The following is a 21319-nucleotide window of genomic DNA, read 5'->3' as shown; positions in this document are numbered from 1 at the left end:
TCCCCGCCCCCAGAAGTGTAGTAACTGCTCCCACCAGTCCAGAGCTTCTGATGATGTTATCTGCCCCATCTTGTGGCCCAATCCACACTACCTTCCTGAACTTTTCACACCTCCTTATGGGCAGGAGTGAAATCACCTTCCTTTCTTTCCCTTTTCAGTGTATATCAAGGCTAAGTTCCTCTTACCCCAAGAGGCAGGGATCCTCCCCTCCTGCACAGTGCCGAAGCCTTACTACTATGTTTGTGATCCATCCTACAGGTAAGGGAATAAACACCTGGCCCTAAAAACAAAAAACAAAACAACAACAAAACAACAACAAAACAAAACAAAACAACAACAACAACAACAACAAAAAACCAAAAGCGAAGAGTCTGTTCCGGTTCCTGGTTTGAGGGTGAGGTCCACTATGGCAGAGAAAGCATGGTGGTAGATGTGAGAGGGGGCTGATTCCAACTGTATTCACAGTCAGAAAACAGAGAGATGGATGCTCCTATTCAGGTAATTTTCGTGTTCTAAATTCAGTCAGTACTCCAGCTCTTGAGAAAGTTCCCTTTTTGAGAGCAGGATCAGGACACTGACAGAAACGCAGGCTAAACAATGCCGACTGAATATTTGGTTCACATAGGATGATGACTTCCAAACGTATTCTCATTGCTCTGATCTTGTCCTGAGTATATTTCTCGACATATTTTGTAATTTCCTCTAACTACATTTAATCTTCTTTCCTATGTAATTCTAATAAATTCTGTTATCTAATTTCTCGACTCACGGAAGATTAAAAGAGGAATCAGAACACAATGGTTTTTAGAGTGGGAAGCTTAGATATGAGTTCACTTTTATTCCTTTTCAAGGGAGGCAGGAAGAGGGACTGTAAGGAGGAAAGGCCTGACACACTAATTTTATTCTCTAAGTAAGAACAACCTAAGGCAGAGTGACAGGCACATTTTCCCCATAGAAAATAGTTACTTTTCTATTCCTCTGAAGAGATTCCATGACCAAAGAAATTTATAAAAGAAAGTGTCTAATTTGAGCTTAGTTTCTGAGGGTTAGATTACATAATGGCAGAGCAAAGTCATGGTGTCAGGGACAGCCGAGAGCTCACATCTTGATCCATAAATAGGAGGTAAGTGAGCACACAGTGAATGGTACAAATCGTTTGAAATCTGAAAGCCCACCCCCCAGTGACTCACCTCCTCCCGTAAGGCCACACCTCCTTATCTTTTCCAAACAGTTTCACTAACTGGGGACCAGTCATTCAAATATTTGAGCCTATGGGGGTCATTCTCACTCAACTCACCACACCCCAAACAATGAAACCCAGCCTATGACTGGAAAGTTGGTGGTCAATAATCCTTGTCTCTGTGTGTAAAACAATAGGGAGAAAGGGGAGAGGATGGGATGTTTCTGGGTATAGGAAATTATTCTTGACAATATGTTCAATAAAATCCCAGGTTTCCAAGAAAAATTTTATGAGGGTTCTTGAAGAATTTATTGTTGGAGGTAAGCTTCAGGCGTGCTTATTAAATGCGTGGCTTCAAAAAAAAAGTCCATTTAGATGACAGTTTCTGAGTATAGTTTCCATCTCCTGTCCCTAAGTTCACTTCTTCCTTGCTGTACATCACAGGTTGCTCCCAGGGACTATCAGAAGCTGAAGCAAAGGGGCACAGAGGAGGACTTGCCCCTTCTTAGGCCCATGCTCTTGTCTCCTTACAGCAGGAAGGAAAACTAGAAAAACTAGTGTAAGGAGCAAAACTCCCTGTATATAAGAAGAGTTTAAATCAGACCATATTTTTCTTATTACACTTCAGTTCCAGGCACTGGAGGTATTCCTTAAAATGGCAAATTGTGAGTTCTAAGCAATCAAGTTTCTGCCTTCCTGCCATTGCTTTCACTTGGGGTTTAATAAGTGCAAGAAGAGAATTTTCAATACATGATTGAACAAAACTCAACTCATTCTGTTGACAAACTGAATGTACGATTTGTTTGGCATGTTTAGAAACAATCCAATTTCCTTTGTGTCATTAGATCATGTCAACCCAAGAGAAGCAGGCTACTACGGTATGAGTTTAGGTTCCTGAGTATTCATTAGTTTTAAACCCTACCATAAGCCTGATGGGTGGAACACAGATGCAAACACTAAAGTGTGATGGAGTAGAGAGGGAAGCAGATGTTTAAACACACTGCGGTTTCCTACTATAAATACAGATGCAGCTACTGAAAGGGTAGAAAAGCTGGAAGGAGAGATGTGTAAATACCACCCAGAAGACTCAGTTCCGAGGCACATGTTGAAATGTAGCAGGTACATAAAGTGTGGGAAAGGCACTGGGTCCAAGCAGCAGTGATAGGGGATGAAAAACAAGTAAAGATTTTTAAACGGCTTTATGTGGTTATTCAGCAGTGAATACATAGATTGAAGCATCATACTGCCTCACAGATACATGCAAATACTCCTTGTTAACTACAAAACCAATAGGCATGAGCTAGTGTGCTATAACGAAATGAGGAGCTGGGCAATGCTGCAATTCGAGTGAAATGGGGGGATGTGGAGATAGATGACCAGTGGGTAAGGTATTTGCTTCATATGCTTGAGGACTTGTGTTGGGGTATTTAGAAGCCACATAAGAGATGAGCACATGTCTGGTATCCCTCAGTGCCCTGCCTAGCAATGGGTGGTAAAGACAGAAAAAAAAATTTCTGGAATCCAGGTAGGGAGTTAGTTTGAGAGAAGTAGGGGTGGGGATGGGGATGGGGGATGGGGGATGGGGGATGGGGGATGGGGGATGGGGGATGGGGGATGGGGGGTGGGGGGTGGGGGATGGGGGATGGGGGATGGGGGATGGGGGATGGGGGGTGGGGGATGGGGGATGGGGATGGGGGATGGGGGATGGGGGGTGGAGGATGGGGGGTGGGGGATGGGGGATGGGTGGGTGGCTGAGCAAAAGCAGAGGGCTGAGAAAACAGACTGTAAGACCAGAAATGCTACAGGGGGAGAAAGGAGTTAATGAGTGCTAAGTTGAGATCAAGCCAGGCATTTCAAACCACTCAGCTACCTAAGCCCGGTCCTAAGCTCGCCTTATACCAGTTCATTATTTCAGAGTGATTTAACTAAGTAGCCCATTTAAAAAAAAATCTTAAAACGTTTTTAATTAATTTCCAAAGGCACAGTGAATGAGGGCCTATATTCCCCATCCAAATATTAATCCCCACTTATTGTTGTTAAGTCCCAGAATAAATACAGATACTTTAAATCCTGTATTGCTGAAGTTAACATTCTTTCTTAGAGGAAGGGGAAAAAAAATAAGCAGAGAAGACTCAACACTATTAAATCCTACTCTAATTAAAATTAGAAGAGGATTTAAATTAATATACAGAAATAAGCCAACAGCTCAAAGAAGCGAATACGAATGTTAGGACCTGGCCACACTTGTCAGGAAACAGTGCTGGTACATTCCAAATATCTGATTTGGGTGGGAGCTGACTGGGAAGTCACTCCTGTAGGGAGTTGGAGGGGCTGAAGGACAAAGTAAGGGAGTGTGTTTTAGAATCAGTCCTCAAGGCTGTCTGCATGGCCCAGCTGCATCTCTCAAATACATCTCTATATGTGCAGAAACCCTTTGATCAGGAGCATTCCAGCTACTTATCAACCTGACATGAATTTCCGCTGTTTGTGATCAAAACATGCCTGATTTTCTTTTTTTTCTTTTATTGCATTTTTAAAAAAAATTATTAATTCATTCATTTTACACCTCAATAGTTATCCCATCCCTTGTATCCTCCCATTCCTCCCTCCCTCTCATTTTCCCCTTACTCCCCTCCCCTATGTCTGTGACTGAAGGGGACCTCCTCCCCCTCTATATGCTCATAGAGTATCAAGTCTCTTCTTGGTAGGCTGCTATCCTTCCTCTGAGTGTCACCAGGCCTCCCCATCCAGAGGATGTGGTCAAATATGGGGCACCAGGGTTTGCGTGAAAGTCAGTCTTCACTCTCTGTTCAACTGTGGAGAATGTCCTGACCATTGGCTAGATCTGGGTCGGGGTTTGATGTTTACTGCACATATATTGTTTGGCTGGTGCTGATTTTCGAACTCCATTCCACAGACTGTCCTGATAGAACCATCTGGGATTGCTTCTGGGGAGTCCTGAGCTTTCCTTTGGATAAGCCTTACCTCTTCCATCTATGAAGTTGAAATAAAATAACCATGAGCAGTATCTGAGGTGGGTTGGTACATCCTCCTGAGGTGAGAGGCTCTATCCTCATTCTTGATTCTACAGTTGCTGTCCAGGTAACAGTTTCCACTGGCAAAAGACAATCTTATGTTAACTCTTGGCTCATCTTCCTCAGAATACCTCTGTTCTTGTCCCTCATCCACTCTGCTGAGCTGTCAACAATACTAATCATCTGAATACACTTTGCTGTTGGTCAAAATCCTCCTTTATCAGCTCCCCGTAGACTAGAGCCAGCTGTCACATGCATTTGCTTGGCATCCTCAAAGTGTTATCCTTCTAAATGTGAGCTTCTAGCCATGAAGCTTCCTGCTCTGGTCTCACCACACACTATGCCCTCTCATCCTCTCACTGTGTTTTAATCTGTTTCTTATTCCATTAACTAAATTAAGCAAACCCAATTCAATTCAGCTCAGTTCAGCCCAAACATGACCCAAGCCAACCCAACCCAAACCCAAATGACCTCTACTGAGAACCAAAGGTACTCGCAGCATTATATGCCTTCCAAGGCTAACCATATCAGCCTCAGAAACTGCAGCGAATGAACTTTTTGGTTTCTTCTTGGCAACTGAGTGGCTTAGTAGTGCTCAGTCGGGGGTCTGGACCAGTTCATTATATGCCCTGATCTACTGGCTTGCAACAGGGGTTGGAAGGACACTGTCATTTGGAGCAAATGCCTGGGACTCAGTAGGAAGCAGAAGACAGAAATCATGAGAGATGGGTTTTCTCCAAATCCCTGGTGTTGGGTTAGTGTGGAAACCAGTCACTGTAAGCTCCATGCACTTAATGCACACTATCTTTGAGGAAAATAAAACCCAGAGGCCTCTTCTACAAGCTTCGGCCACCCACTGCCCTCCCACATCTCTTCCTTTACCTCCTGCAGTGAAGGCACCCCAGCACAGCATGCTCTCTAAGGCTCCACAAAGCTCTTGGAGCCCTAGGGTGGGTCAAGTGCAATGTGAATTCCTTTGCCTCTCCCCGAAAGCTCACCTTGTTTTGCCTTCAGGCTACCTAACCCATTTAGCCCGAATCAAAATTCACCACTTAAGTCTCATGAGAGTTGTTTCCTTAACACTTGTTAGTGTCCCTGTTTATAACTAGTAGTAAAATATGTCAAACAACACAGATGCATCCAACCAGTTCCCCCAACAAATCAAAAGCTATCTAGTGATCTTAGGAAACCTGTAGGCTGTATCATCCCACAAATGGGGACTGGGGCTCAGAGCACAGGGAGCTTGCTCAATTGTCATGAGCATTGGATGATCAGGCTGGGTCTGAGCCCTAATCCCTTTCTCTACACTGCATTAAAGGACCTTTGGATTGTTCTTTAAATGATGTGCCACTACACCTTCTCCAAGAATCTAAGCCAATTACAAAGGGGAGATAACACCCACAAGAAAGAGAAGTGTCCCCTGGAGGGGGAGACCTGGTGGCACTCAGAGGAAGGATAGCAGGTTACCAAGAAGAGACTTGATACCCTATAAACATATAGAGGGGGAGGTAATCCCCCTCAGGAACAGTCATAGAGGAGGGGAATAAGGGGAAAATAGGAGGGAGGGAAGAATGGGAGGATACAAGGGATGGGATAACCATTGAGATGTAACAAGAATTAATTAATAAAAAAACAAAAACAAAAACAAAAAACAAAAAACAAAAAACAAAAAACAAAAAAAAGAGAAGAATCAACTTATGGCTCAACCAGACTGTTCCTCTACCCTTCCTATTTTTCATGCGTTCAGCCTTTCTAGGTTATTTCTGCTTAGTGACACATCAAATCTTTATGCTCTACTATTTTATTAAGTATATTAAACAGGGGAATTGAATTCACAAAAATGCACTTTGAAAAGTACAAATGTCTTGGAAATGGAGGGAACATTAAAATGCTCATCATTGTAATGAGTTTTCTCTTGCTCTAGTTGATTGGTCTGCTTTTTCATCTGGTCTCTTAATGTTTGTGGCTTTGATGGAGTCTGCTAACTGTTTCCCCTCAAATCCATCTTCCCTTTGTCCTTTCTAAGTGGAGCTTCATGTGTTTGTTCAGTGGCAGTGTTCCCAGTTAGAACTACGTTGCCCAGTTTTCATGGTAATGGATGCTGACCACATAGCACATTTTAGGACAATTGCGTATAAGTTGAAGTCACTGAACTAATCTTAAGTAAACAGACTGACTATTTTTCTTTGCCTTCACTTCTATATTCACTTCTGTGGAATATAGACACAGTGGTTTGGATGACTAGGATTGGAGTATATATAACTATGAACACAGTAAAATCATAATAGCCATAGGGAATCTATATGTAACACCCTTGAACTCTCAAACCACTACCAACAATATACGTACCTTTGAACCGCTACTGTAAGGAAGATATGCACCTGCCGTACTTTGAGCTCAAAGTGCCCCCAAAGGCTCATATGGTAGATGCTTGTAGAACTATTTGCAGAAGCTGTGGATCTTTTTGGAGGTGGAGCCTAGCTGGTAGAGATAAATCACTAGGTGTGGGTCATAGGGAAGCCTCTAATTCTAGCGTCGTCTCCACTTTCTAGGCTGCAGTGATATGAAAGGACTTCACCTTGTACAGTAGATATTTCATATTGGCTTCCCACCACAGTGAATTGAAATCCCCTAGGACCGTAAATCCAAACAAATTCCACTCCCCTTAAGAAATTCCGTCATCAATGAAAAAGTCACAGATATACTATTTTATCTTGCTAAGCTTCCAGCCCAAGGATTTCATATCAAATGTTACGAAACTCCACCCTCCAGTGACAACAGTCACCAAAAGGAAGAGAAGTATATTATACTGTGTTGGGCTAGAAGCCACAGCTAACTGAGCTGGACTTTCAGCTAAAGTTCTTGCTATTCTTATCAAATCACCATGGTTTTGCTAGAAAGACCATCTACTCCACTGCTGAACAATAGACTCCAGTTTCCTGAGGATGATTGCCCTACCTCTCTACTAGACTTGGCTCTGCCTACACTCTATCCTTATTGCATTTTCACTGCCACTCTGTTACCGCACTGCAGTCACACTGGCTTTCTTTTTGTTCAGCGTGTCATGTGACCATTTGGTTCCTTTCTGATGTAGTCTTTTGTGTGCAAGACACCCTCCAGCCTCACTTGGTCTTTTAAGTATTAAAATGCATGGAACAGTAGTCTCAGATTCCTTTAGGACTGGCTGCTCTTGTGCCTTTGACAATTAGTTTGTTGTCAATGACTCTGTGAAAGGAAGGGTACACGTCTTCTCTACTGTTCTACCCCTAAAACCTTGGTCTAATGCTGCACATAAAGCAAGTACCTGGCTTTTGAATGCGAACTTGAATGAGTTATGTTTCTGATCATAGATCTTTTTTGTTGTTGTTGTTGTTGTTGTTTTTGGAAATAAAATTTGTGGGAATTTTAAAAAATATATTTTATTAATTTATTCATATTACATCTCAATTGTTATCCCATCCCTTGTGTCCTCCCATTCCTCCCTCCCTCCCATTTTCTCCTTACTCCCCTCCCCTATGACTGTGACTGAGGGGGACCTCCTCCCCCTGTATATGCTCATAGGGTATCAAGTCTCTTCTTGGTAGCCTGCTATCCTTCCTCTGAGTGTCATCAGGCCTCCCCATCCAGGGGACGTGGTCAAATATGGGCCTCTGGTCATAGATCTTGCTTTGAGGAAAACCCAACTTAAATCTTCATTTAGAATTCATTTGACAGTGTGTTCCGGAGGAAAACGTGTGAAGTGGGAGAATGCGAGAGGGATTTTTAAAGGAAGCTAATAAGTAGAGAATTATTGAGCAGTTTCTAATTACGGTGCTATGCTGCTGTGGATGATGGTTTCTATAGCTGGTGAATTCTGGGAAAGTGTGAAATAATGTTCAGAGTTATATTGTCATGGGATAAGATGAGAGAGATGGGGAATTAGTCATTCAGGTCCCCACACAAGCATTAGGTGAGACTGCTGTGTGTTAGTGGTAACTTCCTAGCACTTCTGGCCTCTCTGGCATCCAAACAGAGAGAAGTCATCTTTTAAAGAAGACCAAACCATTAGGCAGACATCCTAAGCTCTTATCTTAGGAGCTCAAAAGTGGCATTGTGAATGAACCTTGAGCTCTCCGTGGTGGCTATAGCTAGAAGTCTCTGCTGTCATTGCCTGTCTCTCAAACAAAGCTTTCTACCCACAAAATGGGCACTGAAGATATTTCTGAGGGCTGAGTCGCTATCTTTGGCATGATACTCTTTAAGCAAATCTTTATCTGAATTATATCACTCTGTACAGCTTTATTACTTCTTCGAAGCTAGAAACTCTGGTATGATGAATTAAGTGGGCCCACATCTAATTCCTCTACAGAAAACTCACTGTCCACATTGGTACCCCTCTGTGGTTGTGTGCAGTTGTCACTATGGGGAATGGTCCTGTACAGTGGGAGGCCTGGAGGCTGGAGAACATCACGGATAGAGATAGGACCTCCTGTGTAGTTAGGTCAACCTTGCTTTTACATGTCTATGAACTTGAACAAGTCTGAACAGGCATTTAGTCTCTTCTCATGTAAAATGGGATGGCAAGTCTTATGTGTTTCTTAAGGACACACACACACACACACACACACACACACACACACACACACATGTAAAGTTTAGCACTCTAAAAAATAGAAGATACTATAGAACAGACATTGGTGGCTGTTATCTGATTCTATTCTAGCTCCACAACATTGGAAACATCTTTTAATCCAAGTTTGAATTTCTTTACCTGTTTAATGAGCATGATAATAGAACTTCCTCATATTTATGCTTTAAGGATTAATGAAGTATATCAATGGCTTTTAAAAAGTTCCACACAGATACATTGCAATGACTTTTATTGGTATCATTGGTATTTATATTAATAGTGTTATTAAAAATAATTTCTGTCTTTTTACCAGCTTTGTAACATTATCCTTGCGATCTTTATGAGGTAACCACATCTTTTGACAGTAAATTTTCAGTTAGATTTAAAAAAAAAAAATCTCAACCTTTCCAGGCAAATCTCCCTTACAGTACTCTGTATTGTTAATCGTTTGTGAATTTTCAATTTAGAATGGACCCCGAGGCTTCAAATAATCCATATAGAGAGAATGGTTAATAATTTAGTCTTCAACCTTAAAGCTTCCCTCTTTCCTTCACCCTCGATGTGTGTCTCTCTTCACCCATCACCGTCTTGCTGATGGCTGGGTGCAAATGAAGCACCTACCATAAATTATGAGCGCTAAACAGGAGCCATTGTGCTGTGTCAGGTCAAGTCGTTGGATGGTAAAATTGCTGGCCTCTCCCAAATCGCGTCCCTAGCTCCAATAAGTGTTGGTCTAGCACATTTGCACGTTGCACTTTTCAGGACTTTACCCTCCAGGTGCAAAGCTGACACATTAGCGAGATGCCTTTTACATTTAGGCTAGCAGTGGTCTCCCTTCAACCATGACTTTAATTGCCGAGTTACAGCTGGAAGTCAAGTCTTCAGGAAGCCGAATGTCCGTGCAGGACGAGGGCTGAAAGTTTAATGCATGTTCTATGAGAGGCACAATGATGCTTTAAAGGACCAAACTTTGCTCAGAATTTCCATGGCACTTCAGAGAGGTTCTAGGAAATTTCAAGTTGGAATTGCAGTCTTTTACGGATGAGGGAAACCGGGCTCGGAGAAGGTACCTCGTTGCCCAGAAGTAATTTCTACCAGGGCCTTTCAAATGTTGATGCAACAGGAACCACCCTGAAGGGATCTTTTATATGAGACAGGTTCTGAATTAGCGGGTCTAGGGTGGCTCCTGTGGGTCACTATATTTCTGCATCCCCCAAAGGACTCAGCAAATTACCAGTAGGGGATGAGAACCACAGGACTTTTCAACAGGCAAGCTATTGCTTTATCTATTGAGTTGTTTCTTCTTTCCGGAAATGGAATGTTGAAACCCTCGGTGTCTTGGAGTGTAACAGTCATCCGTGGAGGCTCTCTGTGCATTTTAGATGAGAGTCTGCATGTGTAATCTTTCCCAGGATGTAACTGAAGCAGTTCCCTGTTTCATCAATGTGGAAACAGGCACATGTGGTGCGGGCTGTGTGATATACCACAAAGAACTACTTTAGGAAAGAGGATAGAAGGCCCCAGCTGTGGGCATGCTGCTGGCAGCCAGCTCTCACTTCCAGTCTCCTCTGAAGATTAGCTTGACTCAAGACAGCCCCATTACCTAGCTTTGTTGCTCTTTGCTGGAATATTCTGCATCCCATGACCGCTTCATTGACATCAACGGAGTCATTTCTTTCCCCAGCTTCCAATTACGTCATTGGAGAAATATCATGGAAACGTTAAAAATTTATACTCCAATCCCTGGTGCTTTATATGTGACTGTATTTAAAGACAGAACCTTTAAAGAGGTACTTGAGATAAAGAGATCTGAACAGACCTTCCAACATGAGCACACTGTCAGAAGAAGAGGAGGTTAGGGCCCAAGACATACACATGGATACAGTCTCACAAGACAGAAGACAGCCATGTATAGGTGAGGGAGAGAGGCCTCTGAAAAAAACCAAGATTATGGAAAACTTGACTTTGTACTTGTGCTCTATGGATATTTCAGAAAGCCAAGCAAAACCAAACTAAACCACCTTCTCTGACCCTGTGGTATGTCGTAAGCAGCCATAATGGACTAATAGGGTATGGTTGGCCATTGTTATAACTCCTGGAGTGACCTGCTAGCTGGAAATAGAAGAATTTTTTTTTTTTTTACAACAAGAAAGTGAAAGTTTCTAAGATGAATTGCATGGGGCCAAACAGTAAATACAAAGCAACAGGCAAATGGCAGAGATTAGCGGTGTCCTTGCAGACAGTGGAGGTGTAAGGATTACAGTCCTTATTATTCAAGGTTTAATTTCCCAGACTCTCATAACAAAATCATACAGATTGTGCAGTATGATGATGTCTCCAACTGGCAGCTCTAATTGCAGTCACTGGGACACATGTCTGGTGTTTGCTAGAGTAAGTTAGCCTGTTTCCAGGTGCCTGGCATGTGGCCATCCATTCAGCACATCCATCCATTCCTCCCGTCTCTATGAGAAAAGGATCTGTATTTACCTTGCTCCACCTTTCTTCTGAGGCCTAGCTCAGTTCTCTCACTCTCTGTGGTGACCCAGTGATGCCAGAATTGGCCGCATAGTCCTCAGAACACTGACCAGCTCACATTGTTGCAGTTATGATCCTAATAGTGTCAGATGAGTGAGATGGAGCTAGCACATTGAAAACTTGCATAAGAAATATACACACAATGGCTGGGGAGATAGTTTCTCTCATAAAACTGTGTAGCACAAGCATCCATCTGAACATGAGTTCAATCCCCAGCACCCATGTCAGAAGAGGAGATGGCAGCACATGTGCAGCCCCTGCCACATATACATGTGCACCAATATAAACACACACACACACACACACACACACACACACACACACACACACACACCACACAAGAAACATTTAGACCAATCAGTGGGCAGGACACAAACTCATCAAACACATAAGACTACTGGATCTGAGGTATTTTCTTTTCTATTAAGACATTATCCAAAAGAACTAAATATGTATTTATATGTAAGTATTTGGCCTTACAGAGAATTATTCATTGTTAAGTGAAGATCCTAGTGACCTAAAAGTGACATTTAACTTTTAAAGCCTGTCATCTTATGGTCTTTAACATGAGTAGCAACAACTAAGTGAAACACTTGAGTATTTTTTAGTGTTTGCTGTTGTGTGACAAACCCCTCAAGTCTTAGCACATCCACTTAATTGAGCTATTTGTTATTCAACACACCCCACCTGAGTGTCTACCACAACCACTATTTGACTAAAGAAGGACATGTTATAATATTATAGGCCTTATGAACAGGTTTAATTCCAATTAGAGCTGTCTTGATGACAAAACGAGTTAACGCACATCATGGCTCTTGACACATATTTGCTGCTCAACAAAGTTAAGTTTTTGAGCATGAGATTTTTCTTCTAACAGGGTGGCAGGGTCAGCTTATGGTTTGGAATTTGGATATTGAGGAAATGGTGATCACACACACACAAAATGGTAGAGATAGAGGCCTCATCCAGAGCATGGGAAGATTTCATGAGTTATTATATATATATATATATATATATATATATATACACATACATATATACTTATATAATAATATAAATATATATGTAAAATATGTAATAAACAAAGAAAAGAGTAACAATAATTTTTTCAGGCTACTCAGCATTCTTCAACTTTGACCCCATTGCTGTTGGAGTCAGACAACACACTGTTGCAGCATGGGTATTGTGGGTTTGCCATAGGATATTTAGCAGCATCTAAACTTCCCATGTTCTAGTTTCCTTTCTGTTCTGAGAAAACACTCTGACCAAAACCAGCTTAAGTGGTGGTTTAAGGTGGAAATAAACCAACGTAAGTTAAGGTGGAAATAAACCAATGTAAGTGGGCAGGAACTCCAGGAGCAGCTTGACGCAGAAGACATGGAGGAGACCTGCCTGCGGACCCACTCACAGCCTCTGGCTTCGCTAGCCTTCTTATACAGCCCAGCACCATCTGCTAAGTGAAAGCTGTTGCCAGCCATGGCCTGGGATCCCCTCCATCAATTAATAATCAAGACAGTCTCCCACAGACCACCCTGGTGTAGGCAACTCCTCAACCCGGCTTCCTTTTCAGATGACTCTACTCGGCTGGCTCACATTGACAAAGCTAACCAGGACACCCAAGCTGGAATGACCCAGTCCTGATAACCCAAAATGTCTCCAGATATTGTCCAATATGCTCAGAGCTCTCAGAGGGGGCACCTATGGCTAGACTGTGACACAGGGAGAGATTTGCTTGCACCAGGGGGAAGAGCTGAGGCACTGGTGATAAAGATTTTGCAAGAAGAAACCTGGGGAACGTGGTGATTACCTGTCAGTCTGGTGAAAGAGGGAGTCGGAACAGCCTGTGTTTGCCCCCTGGACCCCCGAGGTCATAATAATTTGTACAGAACCGGGAAGCCTGCTGGTGGAAGGAGGCTGTGAGCGTTGGCTTCTGCATTTCCAGTGGCAAATTCATGGAGGTTAATAGCCCCCACTGGTTTTCATGCCAGGGGATTTTTCATGCATTGAACTTTTATGCTTAATATTAACCACCTGGAGGTAGGCCAGCATTTTCCTTTCTAAATCCACATTACAAGATTTCTACTTGAGATGATTTAAAAAAAAAAAAGTGGCCTGGCTTTTTAAAGGATAGAGATGACTTGATCTCACTTCTGCTTTCACATCTGTGTTTTGTCTGGTGTCCTCCACTGCCTTGCCTGGTACAGAGGGGGTAGCTGGGGAACACGTGTGGAAGTGTTCCCGTGAGGAGGAGGGGATGTTCGTGTTTCCAATAGTGAGGTTGCAGAGTTTCCCTGCCTTGCTGTGTCTGGCTTCAGCTGAAATGGCATGGTGGCGTAGCATGTCTGTGGTCCCAGGGAGGCTCTCATTTACATCTGGCCTTTTCTAGTGAGCAGAAATATGTCACTGATGCGCAAGCTCCCTGCCAATGAATCACAGGTCCTGTGTTTTCTGGGCTTCCAACGGAAGGCGGATTTTGGCAGTCAGACGTCTTCTAGAAGGCCAAAGAGATACTAGTAATATGTTCCTTTCAACAGCTTCTTGCTTTCAGCAATGTTAGAAACATGTTAGATTTCTTAGAACCCATGGCTTGGGCAGGGATGTAGCCAGGAGACAGACAGGAGACCAGTGAGTGTCTTGGGTATTCTGTGGGTATCGCAGTTGCTCAGGTGAGCTGAGGCTGCCTGTCACGAGAACTGCACTTGCTTGTGTTGGCTCCCAAACGCTCAGCCTTGGCTTCCTAGCTTAGCATAGAAATCTAAAGCAAGGGCTTATCTCCAAAAAGCCCCTCTCCAGAGAAGTGTGAGACAACAGAAGCTACACAGTGAGTGATGCAAGTAAAGACGTGTCTCAAGTGCCATGGATGCTCTCAGGGGGTGGGGTGGGGGAGAAGTGCAGAAACCTTTCTTTTTCACTCTCTAAGTTTTTTTTTTAATCTTTGGAAGTTTCATACAAGAATGCAACATATTTAGATTCTATTGACCCCATTCTTTTCCTCTAACTCTTCCTGAGCCCTTCCTCACCCTCCTCTCAGCTACTTTTCTTCTTTTCCTCCTTGTTGTCCTCCTGTCACCTTGTACTCCTCCTTTTCGTCCTCTCATCTTCTGTTGACACCTTCTTTTAAAAACCAATTAATTAAAAAGGTACATACATACATACATGCATACATACATACATGCATGCATACACACACACACACACACATACATGAGCAGACACCAGAACATGGGCAACCTGCCCAGCTGAAACACAGCTGAAACAAACAGACAGACAGACAGACAGATTCTTCCTTTCACAGCAATCCTCACTTGTCAGATGCTCCTCAGCTGGAGTGGGACCTCTCAAGCTGCCACCTGTACCTTGTGTGTGTTTGAACATTTGGACCAAATGGGAATGCATTCTCTGGAAAGAGGCGCACTGTGCTGAGCTTCACTGGAGCAGTCACTCTGGGGTACGAGCAACATAGGGAAGCCAGGGTGAGGGCTTCTCTAAAAGCACAGGTGCCTCTTTTGAGCTTAGTGTAGCTTTTGAAGTTCATCACGAGGTGCACTGGTGATGTGTGCCCTTATCTCTAAGTATGTGACATGTCCCCAAAAAACACTCAAAGTAAAAATATAATTAAAACGGTTAAAAACAGACAAAAACAAACAAACAAGCAAACACCCAAACCAACAACCAAAAAAACAAAACAAAACAACAAAAAACAAAGCCAAATGAAAAACAAAACAAACAAAAACCCAAACAATTAAAACAAACAACAACAACAACAAAATAGTTTCTAAGAGTCAATTTTGTAGACTTCATTTTTTTAATTACAAAAAAGAAAAGAAAAGAAAAATGGTCCCTTGTGAGGCTACTTTGTGGCATGAGCTTGTAATTTCATGGTGAAAAGACAAGATCCCTCCCTCTGCTTGGGAGGGCTGCACCTCATCATGGGAGTGGAGAGGGAAGAGGGGAGAAGAGAGAGGAAAGAGAGAGAGAGAGAGAGAGAGAGAGAGAGAGAGAGAGAGAGAGAGAGAGAGAGAGATGAGAGAACAAGATGAATACTAACAAACCGAGAAAGAACCTGTAGCTGTGATCAAGTAGGATTGAGCCATTGAAGTCAGCAAAGACTGGTGAAGCCTTGTCTCTTTCCAGGAGGCTTTGTATGCCACATGTGCAGCAATACATCTGCATGGTGTTCTTGGAAATGTAAAGGAAAATGATTCTATTCTTCTGAGTGTCATTTGCATGCCCAACAATGGCCTTCAGATTGATAGGCATCACGGCCTACCTAGTGCAGGGCAGAGGTTATACACTGAATTATATGTCTTTCTGATTATTTTGGCTCCTGAACAATTAGGGTGTTTTTGTCTATTTTGTGTAGGAGGAGCAGAGTTAAGGAATTAGGACATCATGCAGAAAACACCAACAAATAGATGATTGTTGCTATGCATGCATGTTGATTTTGTGCCTGTCACAGAACACCTGAGGTCGGAATTTTCAAAGAACAGAAATTTAGCTCATGCTTCTTGAGTCAGGAAGATCCCAGACTAAGGGGCTGCACCTGGCCTGCTGTTTCTTGGTAAAGCACATCATGGATGAAGGACAAAGGGGCATGTGCAAGTGCGTTAACTTTTATTAAGATGAAAACTTCCTGAGAGACACAAATTAAAAGGAAGCTCGTAGCTTCAGAGCTTTCTGGCCATGGTCCCTTGCCCCATTGTTTCTGAGCCCATGGCAAGATGGAACAACACTGCATGGTGGCTCGCTTGGTAAAATAAAGTAGCTCACCTCATGGCAGAGAGCAATCAGGGATCCTGAGAGTGGAACCGGGAGAAGTGGGTGAGGCACATGCTATTCTTCACTGCAGTAGGGCTCTGGCATCTGACCACCTCCACAGCCATCCACACCCCACAGCTGCTTTAACTGTGCAGCGTATCCAATTGCTTTTCTCAGCGTTAAGTGCTGCATGCCAGATTTATTTACTATTAGATTAAGAAATCATCCAATTCCCCCACTCCTCTGCCTCTCCTTCTTCCAGGACCCCATCTACTGACCCAGTAGTGTTAAATGCATCCTTTAGGGCCTTGATTTTCTTGTTTCCTAGCAAAGTCTTCCAGGACTGAGGCAAGAAATCCAGTGTTCTTCTTTATTAATCTGTGTGATGCTACTGGGACAGTGAAACACAAGGGAAGGCTGTAAACTTTGAAGTTCCTGAGTTCAGCTGAACACTTAATAGCTTGGAGGATATAATCCAACCTCTTTGACTTTTATTTTCTCCACTTTATTGAAGAACACAATCAAAACTGAAACACATTCCAGGGAGATAATGTTTTAAATGGGCTTTTAATTTGTTTTGAGAATTTCATATTGTATTTACACGATTTTTACTCCTCTCTTGTTCTCCTCTAATTCTTCCCATGATCCTCTCAAATTTGTGACTTCTTTTATTTAATTATTGTAATGAATATACATATATGCACACACATATGTGAGATGTATATGTATAGAGAGTGTGCGTTGGTGTGTGTGTGTGTGTGTGTGTGTGTGTGTGTGTGTGTGTGTGTGTGTTGAGTATAAGCACAACCTGCTTGAATCCATTCAGCATTGCTTGTTTGTGCATGTTTAGGGCTGACCAGTCAGGATTGGATAATCTATCATGGGTCTGGGCCATCTAGTAGATTAATTCTCCTTTCCTTGGCAGCCATTACTTGCCTGGAGGTCTTCATTTAGTGGTACAGCCTTATGAAAATGTCCCCATCCACATTGGAAGGCCAACTGATATTGTCATTGCTTAGGTCTTGCTTATGCGATCATTTTGTTGCTATGTCATGGGTGTAGCATATTTGTCCTGTATAGAAAACTACATCTCCCAGGAGACACCCTGCTCTTCTGTCCCTTACAATTCTTCTGTACCCTCTTCTGTGATGTCCCCTCACCTTTAGGTGTAGAGATCATGTTGTAGATCTATAAATTGGAATTAGATGCCTCACAGTCAATTGTTCTCTGCATTTTGACAAGTTGCTGATTTCTGACATTGTTCCCATCTGCCACACAAAGAAGCTTCTTTGATGAGAGAGGAAGCTAAGCTTATCTCTGGGCACGAGGATAACTATTTAGAATGTAGTGAGGCAGTCTACTGGCTTAGGAGCATGGCATAATGGGTTCTCCTCTAGGGTCCATGACTTCAACAGCTACAGTTAGTTAGCTGGGTTTACAGTACCAAGAATGAAATCCCTCCCATTGACCCAGCCTTAAATCCATTCAGGTGGCTCTTGGTTACCCCTAAAATATAAGCACCACCATTGGACCCTTGGCTGTTGCCATGTTGGCCATTGCTGTGGTTCACAGGCTTCACAGCTGCCTAGGAATATTGACTGCTTTTCTTTAGTGCATGCCTGTGTGTGTGCAAGGGCATATGAAGAAATATGTTTGCCTACATTGGCTTTGGTTATTCAGAGTCTTGTGTGTGTGTGTGTGTGTGTGTGTGTGTGTGTGTCTGTGTGTGTGTATGTGAGTGTGTATGTGTGTGTGTGTTCCATTAGAATTTTAGGACCATTTTTTTTCTGTTTTTGTGCAATATGTCTTTGGAATTTTGATAATGATTGCATTGATTGAGTAGATTACTTTAGTGGGAATGAGGATCCAACCAACATTGATTTTTCTATGGAGGAAAAAAAACAGGAGTTTCCTTGGGCTGCTGAGGCACTCTATCCAGATGTTCTCTTAAGAGCCTTATTTTGTGGGTTGCCCATTGAAATCCTTAACTGGTCATCCAAATCTCTATAAGCTTTGGTTCTGAATTTGCTTTGGAGACAAAGGGAAGGGACCTGTTTTGACATTCAAGTTGTATTGGGATGGATCAACCAGGAGAAGAAACACAGGGAGACTTGCACGCAACAGGAGTCATAGATAGGAGACGGCATCTCTGTTGCGTCTGTGGAGTCTGACATGTAGGAAGTTCTTTATGGAGGATGAGTGCCTAAGCACACTTAAAACTTCCTAACAGCTGATGAGAAGTCAGAGCACCCCAAGATGCTCAGGCAGGTGCCACTCAGACTCCAGCTCTTTGATGACCATTCAATGAAGTGTTTTAGCTTCAGACACATTACTGAGCCCAGGATATACTGAGTCAACTCAGCCTGTGTCCAAGTCGTGTTCATTTTGGACAGCATTTTTGTCTGTAGAGAGAGCTAGGACATTTTTTGTCCAGTGGCTAGCTTGTCAATAATGAAACATCTCCAAAAGGAGGCTTTATCATGCTCATCATCTTTGCTGAGGTCGGCTGGGGGTGTTGCCAGGAGCTGACATGTCTCAAGTCAAAAAGGCCTTAAATTAATGAAACCACCTGTAATTGCCACATTCTGTAGGTCTCTGAAGCATTTGAGGGTCATCTATTTATATTTATATAGTGTATATCATCTATCTATTGTAAGTCAGAATAAGCAAACGTTGCTTGTTTCTAGATATTTACTATCTGTTCAACCTAGGATGTAAATGTTGGTGTTGGACTAGACTATTATCTGACATGACCATGAGTCTCATTGATTAACCATTAAACTGTATAAGTTAATTATCTGAAACAGTTTGTAATAGCATCTTTTAAAAGGACTGGCCATAAACCTTACATTCACAAATGAGTTGTATAGGTTCAATACCTCATCCCAGAGTAGAAACATACATACATAGGTGTATCGAAAATAATCTTAAATTTGAATCAGTATATAAAATTCTATACCAATGTATCAGAATAATCTTATTTCTGTATCAAGATACAGAATTCTATATTTGAGAATGACAATGGTTTTATAGTTGATGAGCAGACTTAATAATTCATCCTTTTCTATTACTTCTATATATTTTCTATATGAAATTCCTGGAACCTGCTGGATTTCTCAGGCCTTTGTGATCCAGTGAGGTCCTGCAAGTCTCCTGAAGACGGCTGGTAGAGCTGAACTGAAGGCTGGATCTACACATCTCTGGAGTCCTGGCAGGGGAATTCCGGGGGAGAATGAACAGGCACTGGCTTTAGGGGATTAGCCAAGCCACAGCTTGCTGCTGAGCAGACACTGTGCTCCGCCATCTTGGAGCTAGGACCTTGTATGCTTCTATTGTCCAGCTGGTCTCCACAAGGGGACCAGGAGAACTGCGGATTGGAGGTTGGGATGCTGACCCCAGCATCCAGGCACTGCCCTTGGGGAAGCATGAGGAATGTGAGATCTGGCTGCTGGAGCAGAACACCTTGCTCAAACAGGCAGAACCACTGGGCATGGAGAGCCCAGGACTGTGGGCGACTGCTGGCCCCGGGGGCCTGGAGCTGTGCATTCTCAGCTCCTGGGATGTCCCTTCCCATCTGGGAAATACAGAAGTTGGTGCCAGATTACTCACCAGATCCTCAGTCTCTGATCTGCCACTCAGATACAGTACACCTTGGCTGCTGCCATCTTGATATTTGCATATTTTCTCCTTTTCTTTTTATTATATTGATGTTTTTATTTTTTCACTTTACATCCCGATCCCAGCACCTCCATCCTCTCCTCCTTATCCTGCTTTCCCACCCTCTTCCCCCTTTCTCCCCTGTCTTTCTCCTCAGAAAAGCTTCCCCACCTACATATTGACTCACTCCAGCACACCAAGTCACATTAGGATCAAGTGCATTCTCTTCCACTGAGGCCAGACAAGGTAGCCCACCCAGGGGAAAGCAACCCAAAATTAGGCAATAGAGTCCATACTATAGACAGGTCCTGCTCTACTTGCTAGAGGACCCACATGAAGTCCAGCTGTCCATCAGTTAGTTACATATGTGTCAGGGACCTAGGTCCCGTGCATGCATGCTCTTTGGTTGGTGCTTCAATCTCTTTAAGGCCACAACTAGGCTAGGTTAGTTGACTTTGTTGGTCTTTTTGTGGAGTTCTTATCCCCTTCAGGTCCTTCTGTCCTTCTCCCTACTCTTCTACAAGTCTCCTGGAGTTCTGCCTAATGTTTGGCTGTGGGTCTCAGTGTCTGTTTCAATGCACTGCTGGGTGGAGCCTCTTGGAGTTATGCTAGAGTCCTCTCTGCAAGCACAGCAGAGCATAATTCATAGTGTCAAGGGTCATCTCTCTCATATGGGGTAGGTCTTGGGCTGGGCCAGTCATTGGTTGGCCATTCCCTCAATCTCTGCTCCATCTTTATCCCTGCACATCTTGTAGGCAAATCAAATTTTGGCTCAAAGGTTATGTGGGTGGATTGGTTTCTCCCTCCCTCCACTGGAAGTCCTGCCTGGCTAGGAGGTAACCATTTCAGTCTCCACGTACCCCTCTGCTAGGAATCTCAACTAAAGTCACCCCTACAGCCTTCCAGGGGCCTATTCTGTCACAGGTCTCCAGCTTGTCCCAGAGATGCCCCACTCACTTGGTTTCCCTTCTCTCTCTCTCTCTCTCTCTCTCTCTCTCTCTCTCTCTCTCTCTCTCTCTCTCTCTTTCTCTCTCTCATAGCTCTCTCCAGTCCCCCTTCCTGCTCTCTCCATAACTGATCCCCACCTTCTTTCCTTTCCATACTCTCTCTTCTATTCAGTTCCCCCTCTTCATCCACTTCAGATGTCTATTCTACTTTCCCTTCTGAGTGGGATTCAAGCAACCTCCCTTGGGGCCTCCTTACTACTTAGCTTCTTTGGCACTGCAAATTATACTATGATTATCCTGTAATATATGGCTAATATCCACTGATAAGTGAGTTCATACCATGTGTGTCTATCTGGGTCTGGGTTATATCACTCAGGATGATCTTTTCTAGTTCTATCCATTTACCTGAAACTTCACAATTTCCTTGTTTTTAAGAGCTGAGTAGTATTCTGTTGTGGAAATGCACCACATTTTCTTTGTCTATTCTTAGGTTGAAGGGCATCTGGGTTGCTTCCAGTTTCTAGTGTATTATAGCGGAGCAAATAAATGTCCTTGTTGTATTATGGAGCATCTTTTGGGTACATGCCTAGGAATGGTA

General features: G+C 43.0%; 1 long non-coding RNA gene across 2 annotated transcripts; it reads left to right on the top strand.

Moving 5' to 3' along the window:
• Positions 1–16: 16 nt before the first annotated feature.
• Positions 17–20718, top strand: LOC311606710. Of its 2 annotated transcripts, none has more exons than XR_014782415.1 (4): positions 17–498; positions 2206–2299; positions 4098–4214; positions 19238–20718. It is a non-coding gene; the product is annotated as an uncharacterized lncRNA (long non-coding RNA). The 2 variants fall into 2 exon arrangements; XR_014782416.1 differs by having other exon boundaries at positions 4098–4282.
• Positions 20719–21319: the final 601 nt, after the last annotated feature.

The sequence above is a fragment of the Acomys minous genome (assembly GCF_964271855.1).
Source record: "Acomys minous genome assembly, chromosome: 10".
Classification (NCBI taxonomy): domain Eukaryota; kingdom Metazoa; phylum Chordata; class Mammalia; order Rodentia; family Muridae; genus Acomys; species Acomys minous.
This window is presented reverse-complemented; position numbering and strand designations above follow the sequence as displayed.